At 47.8% G+C, this 19,486-nt stretch overlaps 1 protein-coding gene across 1 annotated transcript in view; it reads left to right on the top strand.

The window, feature by feature from the left end:
* The window catches only part of LOC147737536 (uncharacterized), a 107,357-nt gene that overhangs the window by 20,498 nt on the left and 67,373 nt on the right, over positions 1–19,486 (top strand). The window contains exon 2 of the mRNA XM_086934893.1: positions 8,617–8,736. The gene's annotated coding sequence lies outside the window, so the exon portion shown is untranslated. The remainder of the gene's footprint in view (positions 1–8,616; positions 8,737–19,486) is intronic.

Below are 19,486 nucleotides of genomic sequence, written 5' to 3'. Positions count from 1 at the left end.
CCTAAACAATTTTTTTTGCTCACCATGCCATTCCAGTTTGGACCCAGCCATATGCAAATCAATCTTGACCCTGCAACCAATGGGAACAGTCAAGCTCGAACTGCCAGGCCCTCCCTGAACTGGAAACAAGCATCCTAGGACCGGTTTCGGGCTTTCAGCCCTCATCAGCCAGGATAGCTTGACTCCAGTGGCATGGATAGTGTGTGACCCACGTCTGGGCATACCTGGCCCACTCGAGGTGACAAATGCAAAACAAGCCTTGGCATAGCCAATAGGTCTCACTTTTGGGACCTTATAAGTATTTAGTTATGCAGCACAATATCCTTGGTGCAACAACATCAAGGTCCCAAAGGCGAGACCTATTGACTATGTAAATGCTTGTTAATGTATGTTGAATATCTAATTAACTGTAGTACAATGTAAACAAGCATTGGTAAAAGCAGTAGGTTTCTCCTAGCTGATTAGTATTTTTTTTTTAAAGTTTTAGCTTGGTGAGCAGTTCGGCAATATCATTTAAAGGAACTTTGAAAAAGCGTTATGACTTGTTTGAGAAAGGCAAATAATGAAAGGTAACGTGTGCAGTTCTATGCAGGGAAGAAGACTAGTTATCAGTGTTGTAAGTTACAAAGAAGAGACCACGAGCAGAAGAATGTGAAAGCGCTAAGTGTCTGTATGTCTTGCATGACGTCATTCATTTCTGGCAGGCTTCACTTTCCCAGATCATTGAGAGTGCACTATGACGTCATTCATTTCTGGCAGGCTTCACTTTCCCAGATCATTGAGAGTGCACTATGACATCATTCATTTCTGGCTGCTTCACTTTCCCAGATCCTTGAGAGGGCACTATGACGTCATTCATTTCTGGCAGGCTTCACTTTCCCAGATCATTGAGAGGGCACTATGACGTCATTCATTTCTGGCAGGCTTCACTTTCCCAGATCATTGAGAGTGCACTATGACGTCATTCATTTCTGGCAGGCTTCACTTTCCCAGATCATTGAGAGTGCACTATGACGTCATTCATTTCTGGCAGGCTTCACTTTCCCAGATCATTGAGAGTGCACTATGACGTCATTCATTTCTGGCAGCTTCACTTTCCCAGATCATTGAGAGTGCACTATGACGTCATTCATTTCTGGCAGCTTCACTTTCCCAGATCATTGAGAGTGCGCTATGACGTCATTCATTTCTGGCAGGCTTCACTTTCCCAGATCCTTGAGAGTGCGCTATGACGTCATTCATTTCTGGCAGCTTCACTTTCCCAGATCATTGAGAGTGCACTATGACGTCATTCATTTCTGGCAGGCTTCACTTTCCCAGATCCTTGAGAGTGCGCTATGACGTCATTCATTTCTGGCAGCTTCACTTTCCCAGATTATCGAGAGTGCACGATGACGCCATTCATTTCTGGCAGGCTTCACTTTCCCAGATCTTTGAGAGGGCACTATGACGTCATTCATTTCTGGCAGGCTTCACTTTCCCAGATCATTGAGAGTGCACTATGACATCATTCATTTCTGGCTGCTTCACTTTCCCAGATCCTTGAGAGTGCACTATGACGTCATTCATTTCTGGCAGGCTTCACTTTCCCAGATCATTGAGAGTGCACTATGACGTCATTCATTTCTGGCAGGCTTCACTTTCCCAGGTCATTGAGAGTACACTATGACGTCATTCATTTCTGGCAGGCTTCACTTTCCCAGATCATTGAGAGTGCACTATGACATCATTCATTTCTGGCAGGCTTCACTTTCCCAGATCATTGAGAGTGCACTATGGTTCTGCGGGGACTGTACCGATCCGATTTGAATGCACTTCCTTTTCTTAAGTCACAAATGTATGAAACAGTTAAGAGTCTGGAAACCACTATACAGCCCATTGTCCTGAATGTTTACTCTCAGTGTCCTGAAGATGCACCCATGCGAGTTAGTCACCCTAGTTGCATAAGATAAAAAAGCAACAACTATGGCTTCGTTGTTTAGAATATTGAAAATGCTTCACTTCTGAAATGATGAGACTGTGAAAGAACTATAAGGAGTCTCTTTGAATTGACATGCATAGTGAAGGGTGGTCCTGCTAGATAGAGACCCGTCCCACTTAAAGCCCTGCGTATGACAATATGAAAGAAGCCTGTGAACAGATACAAATACTATTCCTCTGTAGAAAGTACGCAGGTTTACCTGCTACTAACCACAAAGCATCACTTCTGACATGATGAGACTGTGAAAGAACTATAAGGAGTCTCTTTGAATTGACATACATAGTGAAGGGTGGTCCTGCTAGAGAGAGACCCGTTCCACTTAAAGCCCTGCGTATGACAATATGAAAGAATCCTGTGAACAGATACAAATACTATTCCTCTGTAGAAAGTACGCATGTTTACCTGCTAATAAACACAAAGCACCTTTTCTTCACGGGTGCTTACATCACATGAAATGAATTCATGCCCTGAATCTCTGCTTTAAAAACAGACTTGGCAATGAAACCCATCGACTTGTAAACTTGTGACGGACACTATGGCTGCAGGTCATACTTTCTGTCACGACCACAAATGCTGCAACCCTATGAGCTGCAGCCACACGTTAAACCACTGGCTTAATAACCCTCCCTGCCAGAGGGTCCTTGCGGCCTCTGTTATATTGTGCATGTGTCTACCGAGCGCTCTCTGATTTGGAATCAAACCTTTTCTTCCTACCGGATTGCCTCCTCGGATATCATTTACTTCCGTTTCTCTTCAGCAGCGGACGCACAGGCTGTTGGTGGTTATTCGGAGTTAAGCGCAGCTGATTTAGGGCTTGACACCATCTACGCTGGAGGGCAGTTTCCTGTTGCCACAGTTAAACTATTTATTATTTCTCCCCCCTCGCCATGCAATGCAGTTTTCTTGCGCCCGAACAGCAGAGGCTTTGAGGAGGAGGTTGGATAATCCACAGGACTCCCAGCAGATGACCTTGGGGGGCCCTTTGCTCACCGAGCACGGACGGTATCAGTGTGGAAACCCCCACATAAAAACCAGCAGCAAGACACAAAACCCAATGTGCCCACGCCTGACGAGGTCATTACATTGGTACTATTTATAAGATTAATTTAAATAGAAGGCAGCGGAACAGCACTTCCTTAAGAGCAGCCTACGACGGGTTTGAATACATCTACAGGAATGCAGCGTTCCCTGCTCCTGCGGAAAATGAACCTGCCATCACTGACCCGGAAAAGGAAAGTCCATTTCGCCTTTCACCAGCAGAAAAACACAAATTAATAAAACTACCAGAATGTTAGCCCCAGAACTCCCAAGTGCATTATGGTATATGCGGTTCACTGTAATGTTTCATGGCATGCGACATTCACCAACAGAGAATAGTCCATTTGGTCTGTGGGTGCCTCATTTTCAAATTTCACTAGCTCCATTTTAGCAACAAGCGCACCCTCATGTTTCGTCAACTGCATTGAACCTACAAATTCCAGAGGCTCTTGACAAAATGAGCTGAACGCTGCAGGTTAGTCAAACCCCAACTGGCCAGACCTACACACTATGTCAAAGTTGCGCACGAGCAGGACCACGCGTCACAGGTGCGCAAGCGCAGGACCGCGCGTCACAGCTGCGCATGTGCGGAGCGAAGATAGAACTTAAATCGCCGAGTTAGGACCTAGTCCTGGACAGATCTCACTTAACCTGCGCAGAGGAAAGACACTTCCCCCCGCATAGAGGAGCCAACCCGAGGCGCTTAAATATATCTCAGCATGTGCGGTGTGTTGTCCTCAGCGCATGCGCAGTTAGTCTAAGGGCTCTTTACCCCGCGCTGTGGGAAGCTCTGTCTATCACCAGCGCATGCGCAGTTGTTCATCCCAGGCCCTCTTTTAACCCGACCATAGCAGGGCCAACAGGACCCACATGAAACCCCAGGTGAGGGCATGAGGTACAAAGATTGTCTGGTGCTGGCAGGGTCTCAAGCCTGCTGTCCGGGATTCATTTTTTTGTTGTCTGCATCGATCGATGATTATTTGTTTCAAAAATGCTCATTGACCCTCATTGGTCATCCATTCCTATGTGACCCTTGAGTATATCCAGTCATATCCCTTCCCGATGTATATAGAGATAACTCTAATCACTAGTATATGCAGTAGACCTTTGTACTCTCTACCATTCCTATGTGACTCGGAGTATATCCAGTCATATCCCTTCCCTATGTATATAGAGATAACTCTAATCACTAGTATATGTAGTAGACCTGTACTCTCTACCATTCCTATGTGACTCTTAGAGTATATCCATTCATATCCCTTCCCGATGTATATAGAGATAACTCTAATCACTAGTATATGCAGTAGACCTTTGTACTCTCTACCATTCCTATGTGACTTTTAGAGTATATCCATTTGTATCCCTTCCCTATGTATATAGAGATAACTCTAATCACTAGTATATGCAGTAGACCTTTGTACTCTCTACTATTCCTATGTGACTCTTAGAGTATATCCAGTCATATCCCTTCCCTATGTATATAGAGATAACTCTAATCACTAGTATATGTAGTAGACCTGTACTCTCTTCCATTCCTATGTGACTCTTAAAGTAGATCCATTTGTATCCCTTCCCAATGTATAGAGATAACTCTAATCACTAGTATATGTAGTAGACCTGTACTCTCTACCATTCCTATGTGACTCTTAGAGTAGATCCATCCGTATCCCTTCCCTATGTATATAGAGATAACTCTAATCACTACTATATGCAGTAGACCATTGTACTCTACCATTCCTATGTAACTCTTAGAGTAGATCCATCCGTATCCCTTCCCTATGTATATAGAGATAACTCTAATCACTAGTATATGCAGTAGATGTTTGTACTCTCTTCCATTCCTATGTGACTCTTAGATTATATCCATTCGTAGCACTTCCCTATGTATATAGAGAACTCTAATCATTAGTTTATGCAGTAGACCGTTGTGCTCTATTCCATTTCTATGTGACTCTTAGAGTATATCCATATCTATCCCTTCCCCATGTATATAGAGATAACTCCAATCACTAGTAAATGCAGGAGACCTTTTTACTATCTTAGAGTATATCCACGTGTATCGACTCCTTGTGTGACTTTACATCTTGTACATTTGCAATTTTTTCCGTGTGTATCCTTCTTTTGTAACGCATGTAATCCTAAGTCCCTATGTTTCTCAACTGGTGCTTATGTAAAGCGCTCTGACACCTTCGGGTAAAGTTCGTGCTATAGAAAATCGCATAAATAAATTGGTGGAGTTGGGTCACTCTTTTATTTCCCGCTGGGTCTGGGGTCCTCAAGGTCTGTACTGCACAGCAGCTATACTGGGTCTCCTTGTGTCTGCTGAGTTGGGTCACTCTTTTGAAGGCCTCAGCAAACATTGACATTTTTTCAGCCTGAAAACTCAGTGTGATGAGAAGATCGACTCGAATTCTGTTTTTTGGCTTTCACCAGAGTAAAGGGGGTCAGCCCCGTCAATTGAAAGTGAAAGAACACTCTCACTGTCAGCACCAACAACTGCGCCTCATTGCTACATAGTCCTGGGCCTGCTCATCTGATGTGGATAAAAAAAAATATGTCTCAACCTCACTATGGCCTCAGTAACCAGGTAGCGGTCAGCCAATGCCCATCAGGTAAACAAGCATGGGCATAGCCAGTAGGTCTCGCCTCTGGGACCTTATACGTGTTTAGTTATCCAGCGCAATATCCTTGGGGCAACAACATCAACTGTTGCATGGCTAAACACTTATAAGGTCCCAACGGCGCAACCTATTGGCTATACCAATGCTTGTTTTCATTGGTTCCTGTTTGTGCCTTTCAGGGATGCAAGCTTCTGTTTCATCCTCCTGTCTAACTACTTCCATCTTTTGTTGATCTAGGTCACAGGTACTCGCAAACATTTTCCTGGGGCCCGCAAAGTTTGGTCTACGGTGGGACCGAGGGCCATACTGATGCCAGCGGGGGTGTTAACTCTGGGTAGGGGAAACAAAGCATGTATATTTAGTGGCTGCCTTTAAGAATGAAGGTGTTCCTAAAGTTAAGGGCCTAGTTACCTCCTTTTTATGTCTCGTGGCATTAACAGCGCAAAGCGCTGTCTCGCCAGAGACCTATTGTTAGCGAAGCAGCTTTCCAGGAGACAGGACCTAGCCGCGTGCATCTCCTCTGCCGAAAGGCGATTTCAGCGGGCCACGCACACAAGCACGCGCTCGCTGTGGCCAGCTCCTGTCTCCTGGAAAGCTCCACCACACACGCATGCGCACACACAGAGGCACACACACGCAAGCGCACATACACGCACGCACACATACAGAGACACCCTACTCTCCCCGTCACACAAAGAGACACACACACGAGCACACCTACACGCACGCACACATACAGAGACACCCCCACCCCCTCCCCCGTCGCACACAGAGACACACACATGAGCACACATACACGCATGTACACATAAAGAAACATCCCCCCACCGTCGCACACATACACACACGCGCGCACACATACACGAGCTTACCGACACCCCCCCTGCCGCCCCCCCCTACAAGTAAGGCCCACTTACCGGCACTCCGGACATCTGCAGCCTACGCGGGGCTCTCCCTCGGGCATAGGAGCCCTGCGTCACCACTGCTCCTCCAGGCACGCTTTCACCAGGCACACACACACCACCAGCCGTCAGAGCACGCTTTCACCAGGCACACACACACACCACCAGCCATCGGTGCACGCTTTCACCAGGCACACTCACACCTCCAGCCGTCAGTGCATGGTTTCACCAGGCACACACATACACCACTAGCCGTCAGTGCACACTTCCACCAGGCACACACACACACCACCAGCCATCAGTGCACGCTTCCACCAGGAACATACACCACCTGCCGTCAGTGCAGGTATCAGAGCGCTTTAAATCAGCATGCTTATAACAAGCAAGACTAGCACTCTATATTACTGCCAACTTTGCTTAGCATAAGCAACAGCTAACCATTCACAACCAATGTTTATATACCAATTGCAAATTAAAAAAATAAATTAATGCAATGCATTGTAAATGCTTGTTCTAACTGCAATTAACCTTTAAATAAGTGTTTGCTGTATATGTACGTTTCTTTTTCATGTTAGTTCTGAGTCAAGTAAACAGCAGCCCAGTGCTGCTGCTGCCGTGGGGCCCGCATGTAAAGACCTGGAGGGCTGGGGCTGCCCTTCCAGATGCTCACACCCTGCACAGCTCAAGAAGCTGCCATGGCTTAACAAGAGAAACAGGAAGAATCAGAGAAACTGACCCAGGTCAGACACACAGTACCAGAGAATACTAACTGAGAACTTGCTTGTTTGCACAGTCTCTTTAAGCCAGAGTATTTTGAATGATTTAATGTATCGCTTTTAAAATTAATCTGGATGCTTCTAAGACAATCGGATTTTAAATTTAAAGCTTTTTGAAACAAATGTTTTTTAAACTGAAATTGCATTGAATGCTTACTCACTGTGGGTAAGCCTGACTTACGTCGAACAGTAGAACGGGAGTTGGGCGGGGCAGGACCAGTGACCACAGCTGGAGGACTCGCCCTCGTGGGGAGCGAGGGACAGGTCAGCGCTCTAGTAGTTCAGCATAAGCCTACTTATGGTGCCCACAGCATGGACGCGCAGCGGCACGCTGCTGGCGTGCCTAAGGCTAGCCCGCCTGTTTACGGACACGGTCTAGGGCGAGGAACCATGCCGGATTTGTCCCAGAAAACGGTAAGCTCATCACATATGATAGAGCATTATTACTCTCATTGAGATACTCGGCTTGAGCCCATTGTGAGATGATTCTAGCGCCAACAAGCTTGATAGGGACGAATATGTCATGCTCTATCTGCCGGACTAAGTTTAACTCAGGCATGGTGATGGATGTAGTGGTTATGGACGTGGTGATGGTGGTGGACATGGTGGCGGTGGATGGGGTGGACATGGTGGTGATAGGTGTGGTGGTGGTGGGCGTGGTAGTGGTGGACGTGTTTTGTACACAAATACAGTGCCATTTAATACAATTAAAAATGTGTCAATTCACATGAAGAATAATGACAACCTGTATTTTATTATTCTTCATGTGAATTGACACATTTTTAATTGTATTAAATGGCACTGTATCTGTGTACAAAAGTATTGTTTTATATCGAATAAATTGTACAATTTTCTTAATATTTTCTCAAAATTGTTTTGATCTTATTTTTCTATTTTTGTGTTTTATTAGAAATGTGGTTATGGCATTAATGGGTCTGTGAGTTATGAGTGGTCGCATTTTGCATTCCTTTTCATTTTTGGAAAAATAGGGACTTGTTTTTATTACTAGTCTCGTAAATACAACACATATTGCATTACAAATGCTATAGGTGTTTCATTTGCAAAAGTTATAAGTATTGGCATTGTAAACGACAAAGCTATTAATTTTGCTATTTTCAAAACCAACACATAAATAAAAAAATTGTCATTTACAATACCAATAGCTCAAACTTTCCTAATGCGAGACCTATTGCATTGCAAATGCTTGTTTAAGTATTTGACACAATATTGAATTTATAACCTTTGCTTTTTATGGTCATGAGTCACCAGAATACTAAAAACGTGTCTTTTATTTTCAGGGTCAATTAAGTAATGGTCACCAGCTTGGAAGCTCTGTTCATTCTTCAGTATTTGTCATTGATCTCCACTTGTGGCTGGTTTGGGTCTGCCCCCTGCATCGTTCCCGATAACTCGCACAGGTAAGGAGCTTGTAGCAGCAACATGATAACCCCATACTCGTCTGTAAGAAGTGCGCTCTGAGGCAAGAATCCGATCATTTTTGTGAAACAAGGAAGGGCCAATATCTGCTATGTACATTTGTTAAAATAAAACAGTCAAATCACAGTATACTGTTCCAGAGGTTCAGTCCCAGAGACATTTTCTGTAACTGAATGCAGACACCCTAGAAAGCATGTGCTTTTAAGACAAGTTGCGTTTACTCACCTGAAGGTGACATGTTTCATCATTGGGCTATACTCCTCACCAGGCCGGTGCTACAATGCCTGGCGGGCACCACCAGAGGGCACTTTGTTGGAGATCTTTTATTAAGTACTCCGGATGAGCATAGTAGGACGGAAGATGTTGTGTCATAAGATGTGAGATTTGTGAAGTCTGAATATAAGGTCAACTATCGACCAGTTGCCGCAATATAGTTAATGTGATCTTCCTGGTCCATGTTGAGATTGAAAACAGTGGCAGAGAAATTGAGGAACTAAGGGCGCCTATCACTGTGTGAAAGTGTTGATCACCTATGGACCTGCTGGTAAGCTGGGGTCTATACTTCAGGTCAACTTTGTTCATGCCTTGTGTAGTCATGGAGCAATCTGTTGGCATTTCATCAGGACCAAATATGGGAAAATGGGTAAATGGGACCTAATCTTCTCCACAGCGTGAGGAGCTCTGTAACTCAAAGCCCTGCACCGTGCATAGGTGATAAGGTGCCTTACTACCACAGGTGAGCGCTGTCTAACAGAGTGCACTAGATACGGTAACCCTCCTAAAATTCAGGACAAACTGATTTATTCAATAACTTGGACGCCGCATCAGGGGGCAACTGGTTTGAAAAGCACATGCTTCCTAGGGTGTTCAGTTAGAGATAATGTCTGTGGGACTGAACCTCCAGAACAGTATACTGTTGGTTGATTTATACAAAGAATGTGTATACTGGACTGTCATATTCCTCGTCATCTCTTATGATATGTAAAATAAAACACAACACACTTGGAGGCCAACACATCTATCATACATTTATTGCAAAAATAGCAAAAGGCCAAGCAAACTAACAAGTGACAATTGTCTTTGAAATGGACGAGAGCATCCACCCTAGAGCAAGTTGGAGTATGTAATGCTAATGCTACACAATGCATTTTTATACACTTCACCTAATACAAGTCAATGAAACATGAACACGTGATAGAAACAGTTACTAAAACAACACTAATGAGTAGGAGGCAGGATCTTCTCTCGAGAGGAATGGGAGGAGTCCGTGAGGTGCAGATAAAAGATACACAGACAAGCTGCAGAATTCACTGTTTCTGGAAATAACACTTCTGTTTGTCAATATTCAATTTACGACAAGGTGCAGGAAAGTGTGGAGATGGACATCACTAAATAAAACGGTTCTGGGCCTAATAGAATCATGTAACTTTGCAGGCATATGAAGGTGAACAGTCGCATCAAATTAATATAAGAATATTGTAATTTGGTAATGTAATATATCAATGCACGTGTGGCATTCATGTGTAACCAATTATCGGTGTTAAAGAAACCAGTATATCCAGGTATGCTTTCTCAATTCCTTCTTCCAAGAGGCCACCACTGCTGCTAGCCAGCTGTATTCAGCAGTGCCTCCTGTGACCTGAAATCCTGCATTTAATCAATACCAAAGGTCGTCAATGCTTCGAGACAACTCCGGTCACTGGTGCCACTCGCACCCCACCACCCTTGGGCCTGTTATTCTTTTAGCCAGCTCCAGTCAGTAGTGGCCCCTTGGACCTGTATGTAAGCCTACTAGCCAGCTCCTGTTAGTACTGGCCCCAGGGACTTGTTATCATCCTAGCCAACTTGAGTCATTAGTAGCACCTTTGGACTAGTGATCATACTAACCAGCTTCAGTCAGTATTGGCTCCCTGAGACCTAGTATCCTGCTAAGTAACTCCAGTCAGTAGTGACCCCTGTACCTTACATCCTGCTAATCTACAAAACCAGAGGTCAACTCTACTGCCAACCAGTTCCAGTCAATATTGACATGCATTGTTAGCCTGCTTGTCATGAATACCAGAGGCCAGCATTGTTGCTAACCAGCTGAGACCTATTATCCTGCTAAGTAACTCCAGTCTGTAGTGACCCCTGTACCTTAATTCCTGCTAATATTCAAAACCAGAGGTTAACTTTACTGCCAACCAGTTCCAGTGAATATTGACATGTATTGTTACCCTGCTTGTAATGAATAACAGAAGCCAGCGTTGTTGATAGCCAGCTCCAGTCACCATTGGCCCGTCACATATTATCCTCAATAGGATCAATGCCCAAGGCCTGTGCAGTTGCTTACCTGCTCTAGTCAGCAGTGACTTCCCGGACCTGTTATTCTGCATATAATCAGCATGTCTTCAGACCTAAATACACTCACCCCACATCCTTACTGTATAATAGCAATTATTTACTTACATCATACAGTAGGTACCGCACTATATCACACGATCCCAAAAACAAAGAAAATAAAAAAATGCCTAAGCCTTCAGTACTCCACCTTGTCAAAAATGACCAAATCACACCAAGCACTATAGCATGCCACATCACATGGCACACTCAGCCACAACATGACGATACCACAGCAGGGATTTGGGGCCATTAATCCTCTGTTCTAGGCATGTATGCTGTAGATGCACATGCTTTGCATACTCCTGCCATCTGGTGTTGGGTCCGGATGTTTGCAAGTTGTCTTTGAAGAAGTCTTTCCAGTCACGAGGTAAGGTGACCATCTTTCGGTGATAGTGCACATGGGCATTGACTCCATTGTTAGATTGTTTTTTACCCCAAACGGGTTCAGGTGCATATTGCTGCACTCCGAAACCGCTCTTCGGGTTCCCCTCAGTGCGCAGTCCACTCTACCCTCAACTGTATTGTTTCAGTACACGTTTCCCTGTTCTCCTCGTTTCAAATAGTTTGGAAAACTCTCCATTTTTTTTTTTTTTGTATGTTCTTATATCGCGCTCGACTACCCGGAGGCATCTCGGCGCTTGCCTTGGGAACCCGTCCTGGCTTTTCCCTGTGAGATAGCCCCTAACGGGCATCCCCAAGGTGAAAGCCAGGCATCCCGCCGCGGGGGGCCGTTGTGGAGATTAAGCAAGCTTAATGCCCAGAGTTGCAGAGTGTGAACCCATGATCAGGTCAGGCACCGAAGCGAGAATTATCGAGTCCGTGGACATTTGAGTTCAGGACCCTGCTGCGTCGGGAATTGAACCCTGGTCCCGGGTCTGACCTCTGCTTCAGGGTCTGCCTGCTCTAACCAGTGAGCCACACTTCTCCATTTTTGATAGAAAACCTTGTGGGCAACCGTCGGGCCTTGCTGCGTAGGGCCAGCCATCTGCAAATGGAACGGACTCCATTCTATTTCTGTCCTGAGTGCCACACCAAGTACCCTCCATCGACGTACATCAAGTTTGTAACTTGTTCTTCTCTCCGGAGCACAAGAAGTAAGACTGCGACCCTTGTAAGTCGTTTCGGTCCAAGAGGACTCTACCCGATCATCAGGCTCGATGACAAGAGAGGCAGCATCAAAGCGTTCAGCATTAGAAGAAGCTCATCTCGATACCAGAGCACAATCGCTGGGGCATGCTGGGGCAGTCATGTGATTATATGTCTGAAATTGACACTCTACACTCCTTTTTTGAAAATGCGAATCTAGTACTCTAAACTGTATTCTCTTCTTTCTAGGTGCTGTCGCTTGACCTGACAGGCTCACGTCAGTAACATAACATATAACACAACCAGAAACTGTTTGAAAACGACGCACTTTTCACAAGCCCCCGCGGGGTGCTCTATAAACCACAATGATGCATGATATCTAATGTTATAAAAGTTCATTCAACCAAAACATTGTCCATATTCCTTTGCATCAGGAAACAATAAAAACCAATCAAATGAAGAACATCTTTTTTATTTGTAGTTTTCTTTTCTTGTACTTTGTTCTTCTGTCTTGGTACATTACTTCATGTACATCCATTCATCTTTTTCAGTAAATCCCAATGCATTTCGGTATAACAATACCTTCATCAGGGGAATACTGTAATCAAAATCAACACAGTAACAATAATCAGAATTGAGAATAAGGGAGCCCCAGACTCCACCTCATGTGTATATCACCTCTAATGCAGACCTCTACCTACCTCTACAGCTAAGCTGAGAACCGTAGGTGCGACGAGACCTCGAGGGACCGGCCATCATCAGAACTGCACGACTTCTATCCAGCGCGACCGCCGAGGGATCCTCTGGTGAGTGCTTTGGGGTCCGAGAAGCCCCGACCTTGAGCAGCTCCAGCACCGAAATCCAGCCTCCCAGCATCCACGAGATCTGCGTGGGGCCCTTCTGCTTTTTGGCTGCTCACCGCGTTGTCTGGCTACTAACCCGCTGGCTTGTGGCCTTCCCGACGACGACCGACGACATCACCACTGCTGGTCTGGGTGCTCCAGACTGGCCCTTGCTCCCTTCCAAAAGAGGAGCACCCCGGATCCTCCTGGTCCACTCCAGACGCCATTTTAGGTCCACCGCGTGGGCTTGAATGTGCCAAGACTTGTTGCCCCAATCCTGGGTCCAGCGACGTCGATAGCATCAACCATCGTGGGACAGCTCGCACCTCCATCCTGGTCGCCGACAACGCCTCCTGGTCCGTGAGACTGCAGAGCCCAGCGTCGCCCACTCACCTGGTCGAGGTGACTCCATCCGGTGCCATCCTGGTGCCCATCTGATCACTGGCTAGTGATTCAGGACTGGGTCCCCTCTGCTTACAGGTGTCGTCCATCTTCGATCCAGGCTTGGATCCACCGAACAATCTTCACTGGTCGCCTGCCAGCAACTCCTTCTTTCAGGCTCCTGGTTCGTCAACGAGGATTCCCGACGTCTTTTCAGACCTATGCAGCCGCAGCCCCTGGGCTAGGTAACTTCGGCATTTCGGTGCCCCAGCATAGCCTCACTATCCAAGGGCCCAGATCCACTTTCGTTTTCAGCCTACCTTATCGGGTTCGCCCAAGAACACTAACTTTGCTTTTACTAGCCTCCATAGACTTTGTCCCGCATCCCGCGTGAGAGTGCACACTCTGCACCCGAGTCCCCTAGGCCTCCTACTAGTAATCTGAAGGTTCAGTAACGTAGTCCTAGCGATTCCAAAGCCTATTAGTCCAGTACTTACCTGCTAGTAATTTCGCATTCCACTTTCATAGTATATGGTTTTCCGTGCCCCTCAGGCATTTGTGTAAATTGTGCAACTTATAGTATTTTCGTAAGAGTTTTGTTGTGTGCTTAGTACCCTGTCCTAATAAAGAGTACAGGGCTGTTGTGATCTAAATAAATACACTGTTTATTTTCATAACACTTGTGTGGTGTCCTTTCACTTGGTGTTCAAGGGGTATATGTGATGGTATACCAGATGGCTTAACACGCCCTCTAGAGTCTAGCCTAAAGACTGCTCTTGTCCATGCTACTAGGATAGCTGGTCTATCGGTTGACTTACAACCAATCATCAATAAGGGTTGTTTGGACTGATACATAGTGATCACTAGAATAGTGAGCACTGCATATCAGGCCAACTTCTCACAGCCACAGAAAGGAGTAGGGTCCTCCTTATCTTACCTTCTGTTTGGGTTTCCTGTCTGTACCACTGTGCCTTGTGAAAGAGGGATTGGAGAAATCTCTTGTTGAACCTTAGCAAGATATAGTGGACTATGTGTTTGGCGTCGTGGCCAGCCTAGAGCTCCAGAAGCTCTGGTAATGCCAAAAGGCTGCTATGGTTGAGTTCCAGCCAGGGCAGATGGTGTGGGTTTTGGGGCCTGTGACTCCTAGGGCTCTGCAAGGTAAGTGGAGTGGACCCTACCCTATCCTAGAAAGAAAACTGGTGGTCACCTACCTGGTAGACCCTGGCTCAGACAGGAACCATAAGAGGGTCGTCCATCTCAACCGCCTTACACCCTACTATGACATGGCAGATGTGACCATGCTCATGGTTACAGATGAGGATCAGGAAGCAAAGAGTGAACCTGCCCCTGACCTGTCCAGCAATCAAAAGATGGGTCAGTGGAAGGTGTGGTCTTGTCAGACACCCTACCTGCCCTTCAGGAGACTGATTGCAGGCAAGTCCTAAATCAGTTTGCTGAGCTCTTCTTTTTGACCTGTCGCCAGACTAGCTGGTGTATCCATGCTGTAGACGCTGATGAAAGGCTACCTTTCGAGAATAAAACATACAGGCCGACCGAACATGTGAAAGAGAGCATCAAAGCTGAAGTAAGCATGATGCTGAAATTGGGAGTTCTAAAGCCTTCTGAGAGCCCCTGGGCCTGCCCAGTTGTCTTAATCCCCAAGCCTCATAGCCAGGATGGTAAGAAAGAAATGAGGTTTTGTGTGGACTATTGGGGCGTGAATGCTGTGATCAAAACTGATGCATGCCAAATTCCATGGGCAGATTAACTTATTGACAGGTTTGGAGCAGCCAAGTATCTGAGTATGTTTGATCTCACATCAGAGTACTGGCATATAGGTCTGACGACTCCAGGAGCAAAATAAATATGTGCATTTTCAACCCCAGATGGGTATTATCAGTTCACTGTAATGCCCTTTGGTTTGAAAAATGCATCTGCCACTTTTCAAAGGTTGGTGAACTAAGCTCTTGCTGGGTTGGAATCCTTGAATGCAGCATTTCTACACACTATTGCTGTCTTTAGCTCCACCTGGCAGGATCACCTGATCCACCTTAGGAAAGTACTGTGGGCTCTGAGAAGTGCAGGCCTCGTTATCAAGGCATTCAAGTGTCAGATAGGGCAGGGAAAGTTTGCATACTTGGGTCACCTTGTTAGTGGAGGCCAGGTTCAACCCTTACACCCCAAGATCTAGACGATTCTGGACTGGGTGGCTCCAACTACCCAGACTCAAGTGAGAGGCTTCCTTGGCTTCCCTGGTACTGTAGGAGGTTTGTGAGGGATTATGGCACCATTGTGGCACCCCTCACATACTGGCTTCCAAAAGAATGCCACAAATAGTGAACTGGACTGTGAGCTGTCTAATAAAGACGTATAAAGCGCGCGCACACCACAAGGTTTTAGGGCGCTGCGGACAAGGGAGTCCTGCCGCTAAGTATTTCATTCATAAGCCTGGCGAAAGAGCCAGGTCTTTAATAGTTACCAAAATTGAGGATATGATATCATCGATCTAATGTCCCGAGGGAGAGAATTCCAAAATTGAGGGGCCAGGACCGCAAATCTTATTCCCCCTGATTTCTAGCGTTTAAAGGACGGAGTACCTAGGGGATTCAAATGGGAAGACCTAAGATCCTGAGTGTGGATATATTTCTGGACCTGAGTAGATACAGACAATGGGCAGTTGCCATAGAGCGCTTTAAAGAGGAGGCATCCCAACTTGAATGCACTGCGTTCGACTACCAGAAGCCAATGTAACTTTTTCATAAGAGGGGTGACATACTGCATTCTTGCCTGGTGATAGATTACTCTAGCAGCCTGGTTTGGCACTAGTTGCAGTCTCTTCGATTGATATGCCGGTATGCCAAAGTAAAGAGTTAGTGTAGTCAATGTGAGAGATGACTAAGGCTAAAGCAACTAGGGTAAGAGCTTCAGTAGTGAGAAATCTGTTGTTCTCCAGTAATGGGGTAACTTTCATAGATTCACATGCTTTAATCTTTCCCCGTCATCGAAGTGAGATCCCCACGGTACAAAGAATAGCAGTATAGCAACAGCATAGCTAAAGCACAGCTAAAAGAGCAATAGGAAGTATTGTAACATGGACGTTAATAGGAAAAAAAACATGTCACTTTAATAACTTGTCAAAGTCCTTAGATATGGTACAAACTCCAGCCAATCAGGCGACCGCACCCTCTGGAACCTTCTCCTCAGAGGCTCAGGCTCTCAGATGTTCTACCGCACGTCGTGTGAAGGGAGTCTCCCTGAGCGCTGCTCAGTCCCTCTACCTTTTCTCTTCAGAAACCCGTCTTCACTGCTTTGTCTACTAGAAAGAGGTCACTCATCAGACAATGTGAGTCTTGTGGGAAACTCCGGCTTCATTCCAAAGACCCCCACAAAAAATGTATCTACTGCCTTCACCCTGAACATCAGGTGAGAGATTGTAAAATCTGCTGGACTTTTCTTCAAAAGACTTTAAGAGACAGAGAGGGACGTCTACTTCTGTGGTTACAGAAACTCAAGACCACGGATAATCCCTTATCAGATGTTGAGAGTTATTCCTCTCTCAGGACTGTCATCTCTAAGAAGAGGGCTAGTGAGGCGGAGATGGTATCTGCTAATCAATCAATCAATCAAAGACATTTATATCGCGCACTACTCACCCGGAGGGTCTCAAGGCGCTTGGGGAGAGGGGGTCCGCTACTGCTCGAACAGCCAGGTCTTTAGCTTCCTGAAGGCGAGGTGGTCTTGGGTCAGGCGGAGGGGGGTCGGGAGGGAGTTCCAGGTCTTGGCGGCCAGGAAGGAGAAGGACCTTCCTCCTGTTGTGGCTCTTCGGATGCAGGGGACTGCGGCGAGGGCGTGGCTGGTCGATCGGAGCTGGCATGTGGGAGTGTAGAAGTTGCTGCGGTTGTTGAGGTATCTCGGGCCTTGGTTGTGTAGGGCTTTGTGTGCGTGGGTGAGGAGACGGAAGGTGATTCTCTTCTTGACCGGGAGCCAGTGCAGATCTCTCAGATGTCCGGAGATGTGGCTGTGTCGGAGGATGTCGAGGATGAGTCTGGCTGAGGCATTCTGGATTCGCTGGAGTCTCTTCTGGAGCTTGGCGGTGGTTCCGGCATAGAGGGCGTTGCCGTAGTCCAGTCGGCTGGTGACGAGGGCCTGGGTGACTGTCTTCCTGGTCTCGGTGGGGATCCACCGGAAGATCTTACATAGCATGCGCAGGATATTGAAGCAGGACGAGGAGACGGCGTTGAATTGTCTGGTCATGGAGAGGGAGGAGTTCAGGATGAAGCCCAGGTTGCGTGCGTGGTCTGTCGGTTTGGGTGCGGTGCCCAGGGCGGGGGGCCACCAAGAGTCGTCCCAGGCGGAGGGTGAGGAGCCCAGGACGAGAACTTCCGTCTTGTCTGAGTTCAGTTTCAGGCGGCTGGTCATCATCCACTCGGCTACGTGTTGCATCCCTTCGTGAAGGTTAGTTGTGGCGGTGGTGGGGCCGTTGGTGAGGGAGAGGATTAGCTGTGTGTCGTCTGCGTAGGAGATGATGTTGAGGTTGTGTTGGCGTGCGATGGCCGCAAGGGGGCTCATGTAGATATTGAAGAGGGTGGGGCTGAGCGAGGAGCCAAGAGGAACGCCGCAGATGACTTCGGTGGCCTCTGACCTTAACGGGGTTAAGCGGACTCTCTGTGTCCTTCCGGCGTGGAAGGAGTTGATCCATTCTAGTGCCTTCTCCTGGATTCCGACGTTGCTGAGGCGCTGCACTAGGGTGCGGTGGCAGACAGTGTCGAATGCTGCGGAGAGGTCTAGGAGGATGAGGGCCGCTGTTTCTCCGTTGTCGAGCAGGGCTCGGATGTCATCGGTGGCAGCGATGAGGGCGGTCTCGGTGCTGTGGTTGGCCCTGAAGCCCGACTGTGAGGGGTCGAGGGATCCATTCGTCTCGAGGAAGGCGGCCAGTTGCTTGTTGACGGTCTTCTCGATGACTTTGGCTGGAAACGGGAGGAGCGAGATTGGGCGGTTAGTTTTTGAGTTCGGTGGGGTCCGCTGTTGGTTTCTTTAGTAGAGCGCTGAGTTCGGCGTGCTTCCAGCTCTCAGGGAAGGTGGCGGTGTCGTAGGAGGTGTTGATGATGTCCCGCGGTTGTCAGGGTGTCGTCGGTGTTGGTCGTGATGCGGATGGTGTTCCTGTGGATGATGGTGATACCTCCTCCCGTCTAGTTGGCGCGGTCTCTCCGGGTGATCTTGTAGCCCTCTGGGATGGCGATGGCGATGTCGGGCGCTGAGGATTCGTTCATCCAGGTTTCCGTGAGGAAGGCAACGTCAGGAGCTGTGGTGTCGAGGAGGTTCCAGAGTTGGACAGCGTGTCTGTGGACGGAGCGCGTGTTGAGCAGGATGCACTTGAGGTGGTTGCTGCTGGTGTTCGGCTTGGTGGGAGCTGGTGCAGTGCAGGTCCGGATGCAGGTGAACTTGTAGGACTGGCAGGTGAAGGGTCCGTGGGTGCGTCTCTGGGTGGCTCGGTAGCATCCAGGGGTTCGGCGCAGGCGCCGACGGGCGTAGACGGGCTTACCTTTGGCGCACCTTCGGCGCTCAATCGGTGCTCCCGCTGCGCGCGTCCGCTGCGCGGTCGCTCTGGGGGCGTCATAAGAGGGGAGCCGGGAGGAAGGGTCTGCGGGGAGGCGGGGAGCGCGGGAACCAATCGGCGGGCGGGGGGCGGGGTCTCGTGGGAAACCGGCGGGAAAAGCCTGGGGGCTCGGTGGCGGCCCTGCGGTGGCTGGGGCGGCTCTGTGGCGGCCCTGCGGCAGCTGGGGCGGCCCTGCGGTGGCTGGGGCGGCTCTGCGGCGGCCCTGCGGCGGCTGGGGCGTCGTGCAGTGCGAGGCTCTGCGACGGCTGGGGCGTCGTGCAGTGCGAGGCTCAGGCAGCAGGTAAGGAGGTGCAGGCGGGGGGTGAGGGGGCCACCAGGCCAAGGGCGCAGTGGTCGCTCCTGGGCAGCGCTGTGGGTCCCCTTAAGAGGGGAGCCGGGAGGGAGGGTCTGCGGGGAGGCGGGGAGCGCGGGAACCAATCGGCG

The sequence above is a fragment of the Lissotriton vulgaris genome, chromosome 1_1, assembly GCF_964263255.1.
Source record: "Lissotriton vulgaris chromosome 1_1, aLisVul1.2, whole genome shotgun sequence".
Taxonomy (NCBI): Eukaryota; Metazoa; Chordata; class Amphibia; order Caudata; family Salamandridae; genus Lissotriton; species Lissotriton vulgaris.
The sequence above is the reverse complement of the archived record's forward strand: the minus strand, read 5'-3'. Positions and strand labels throughout refer to the sequence as shown.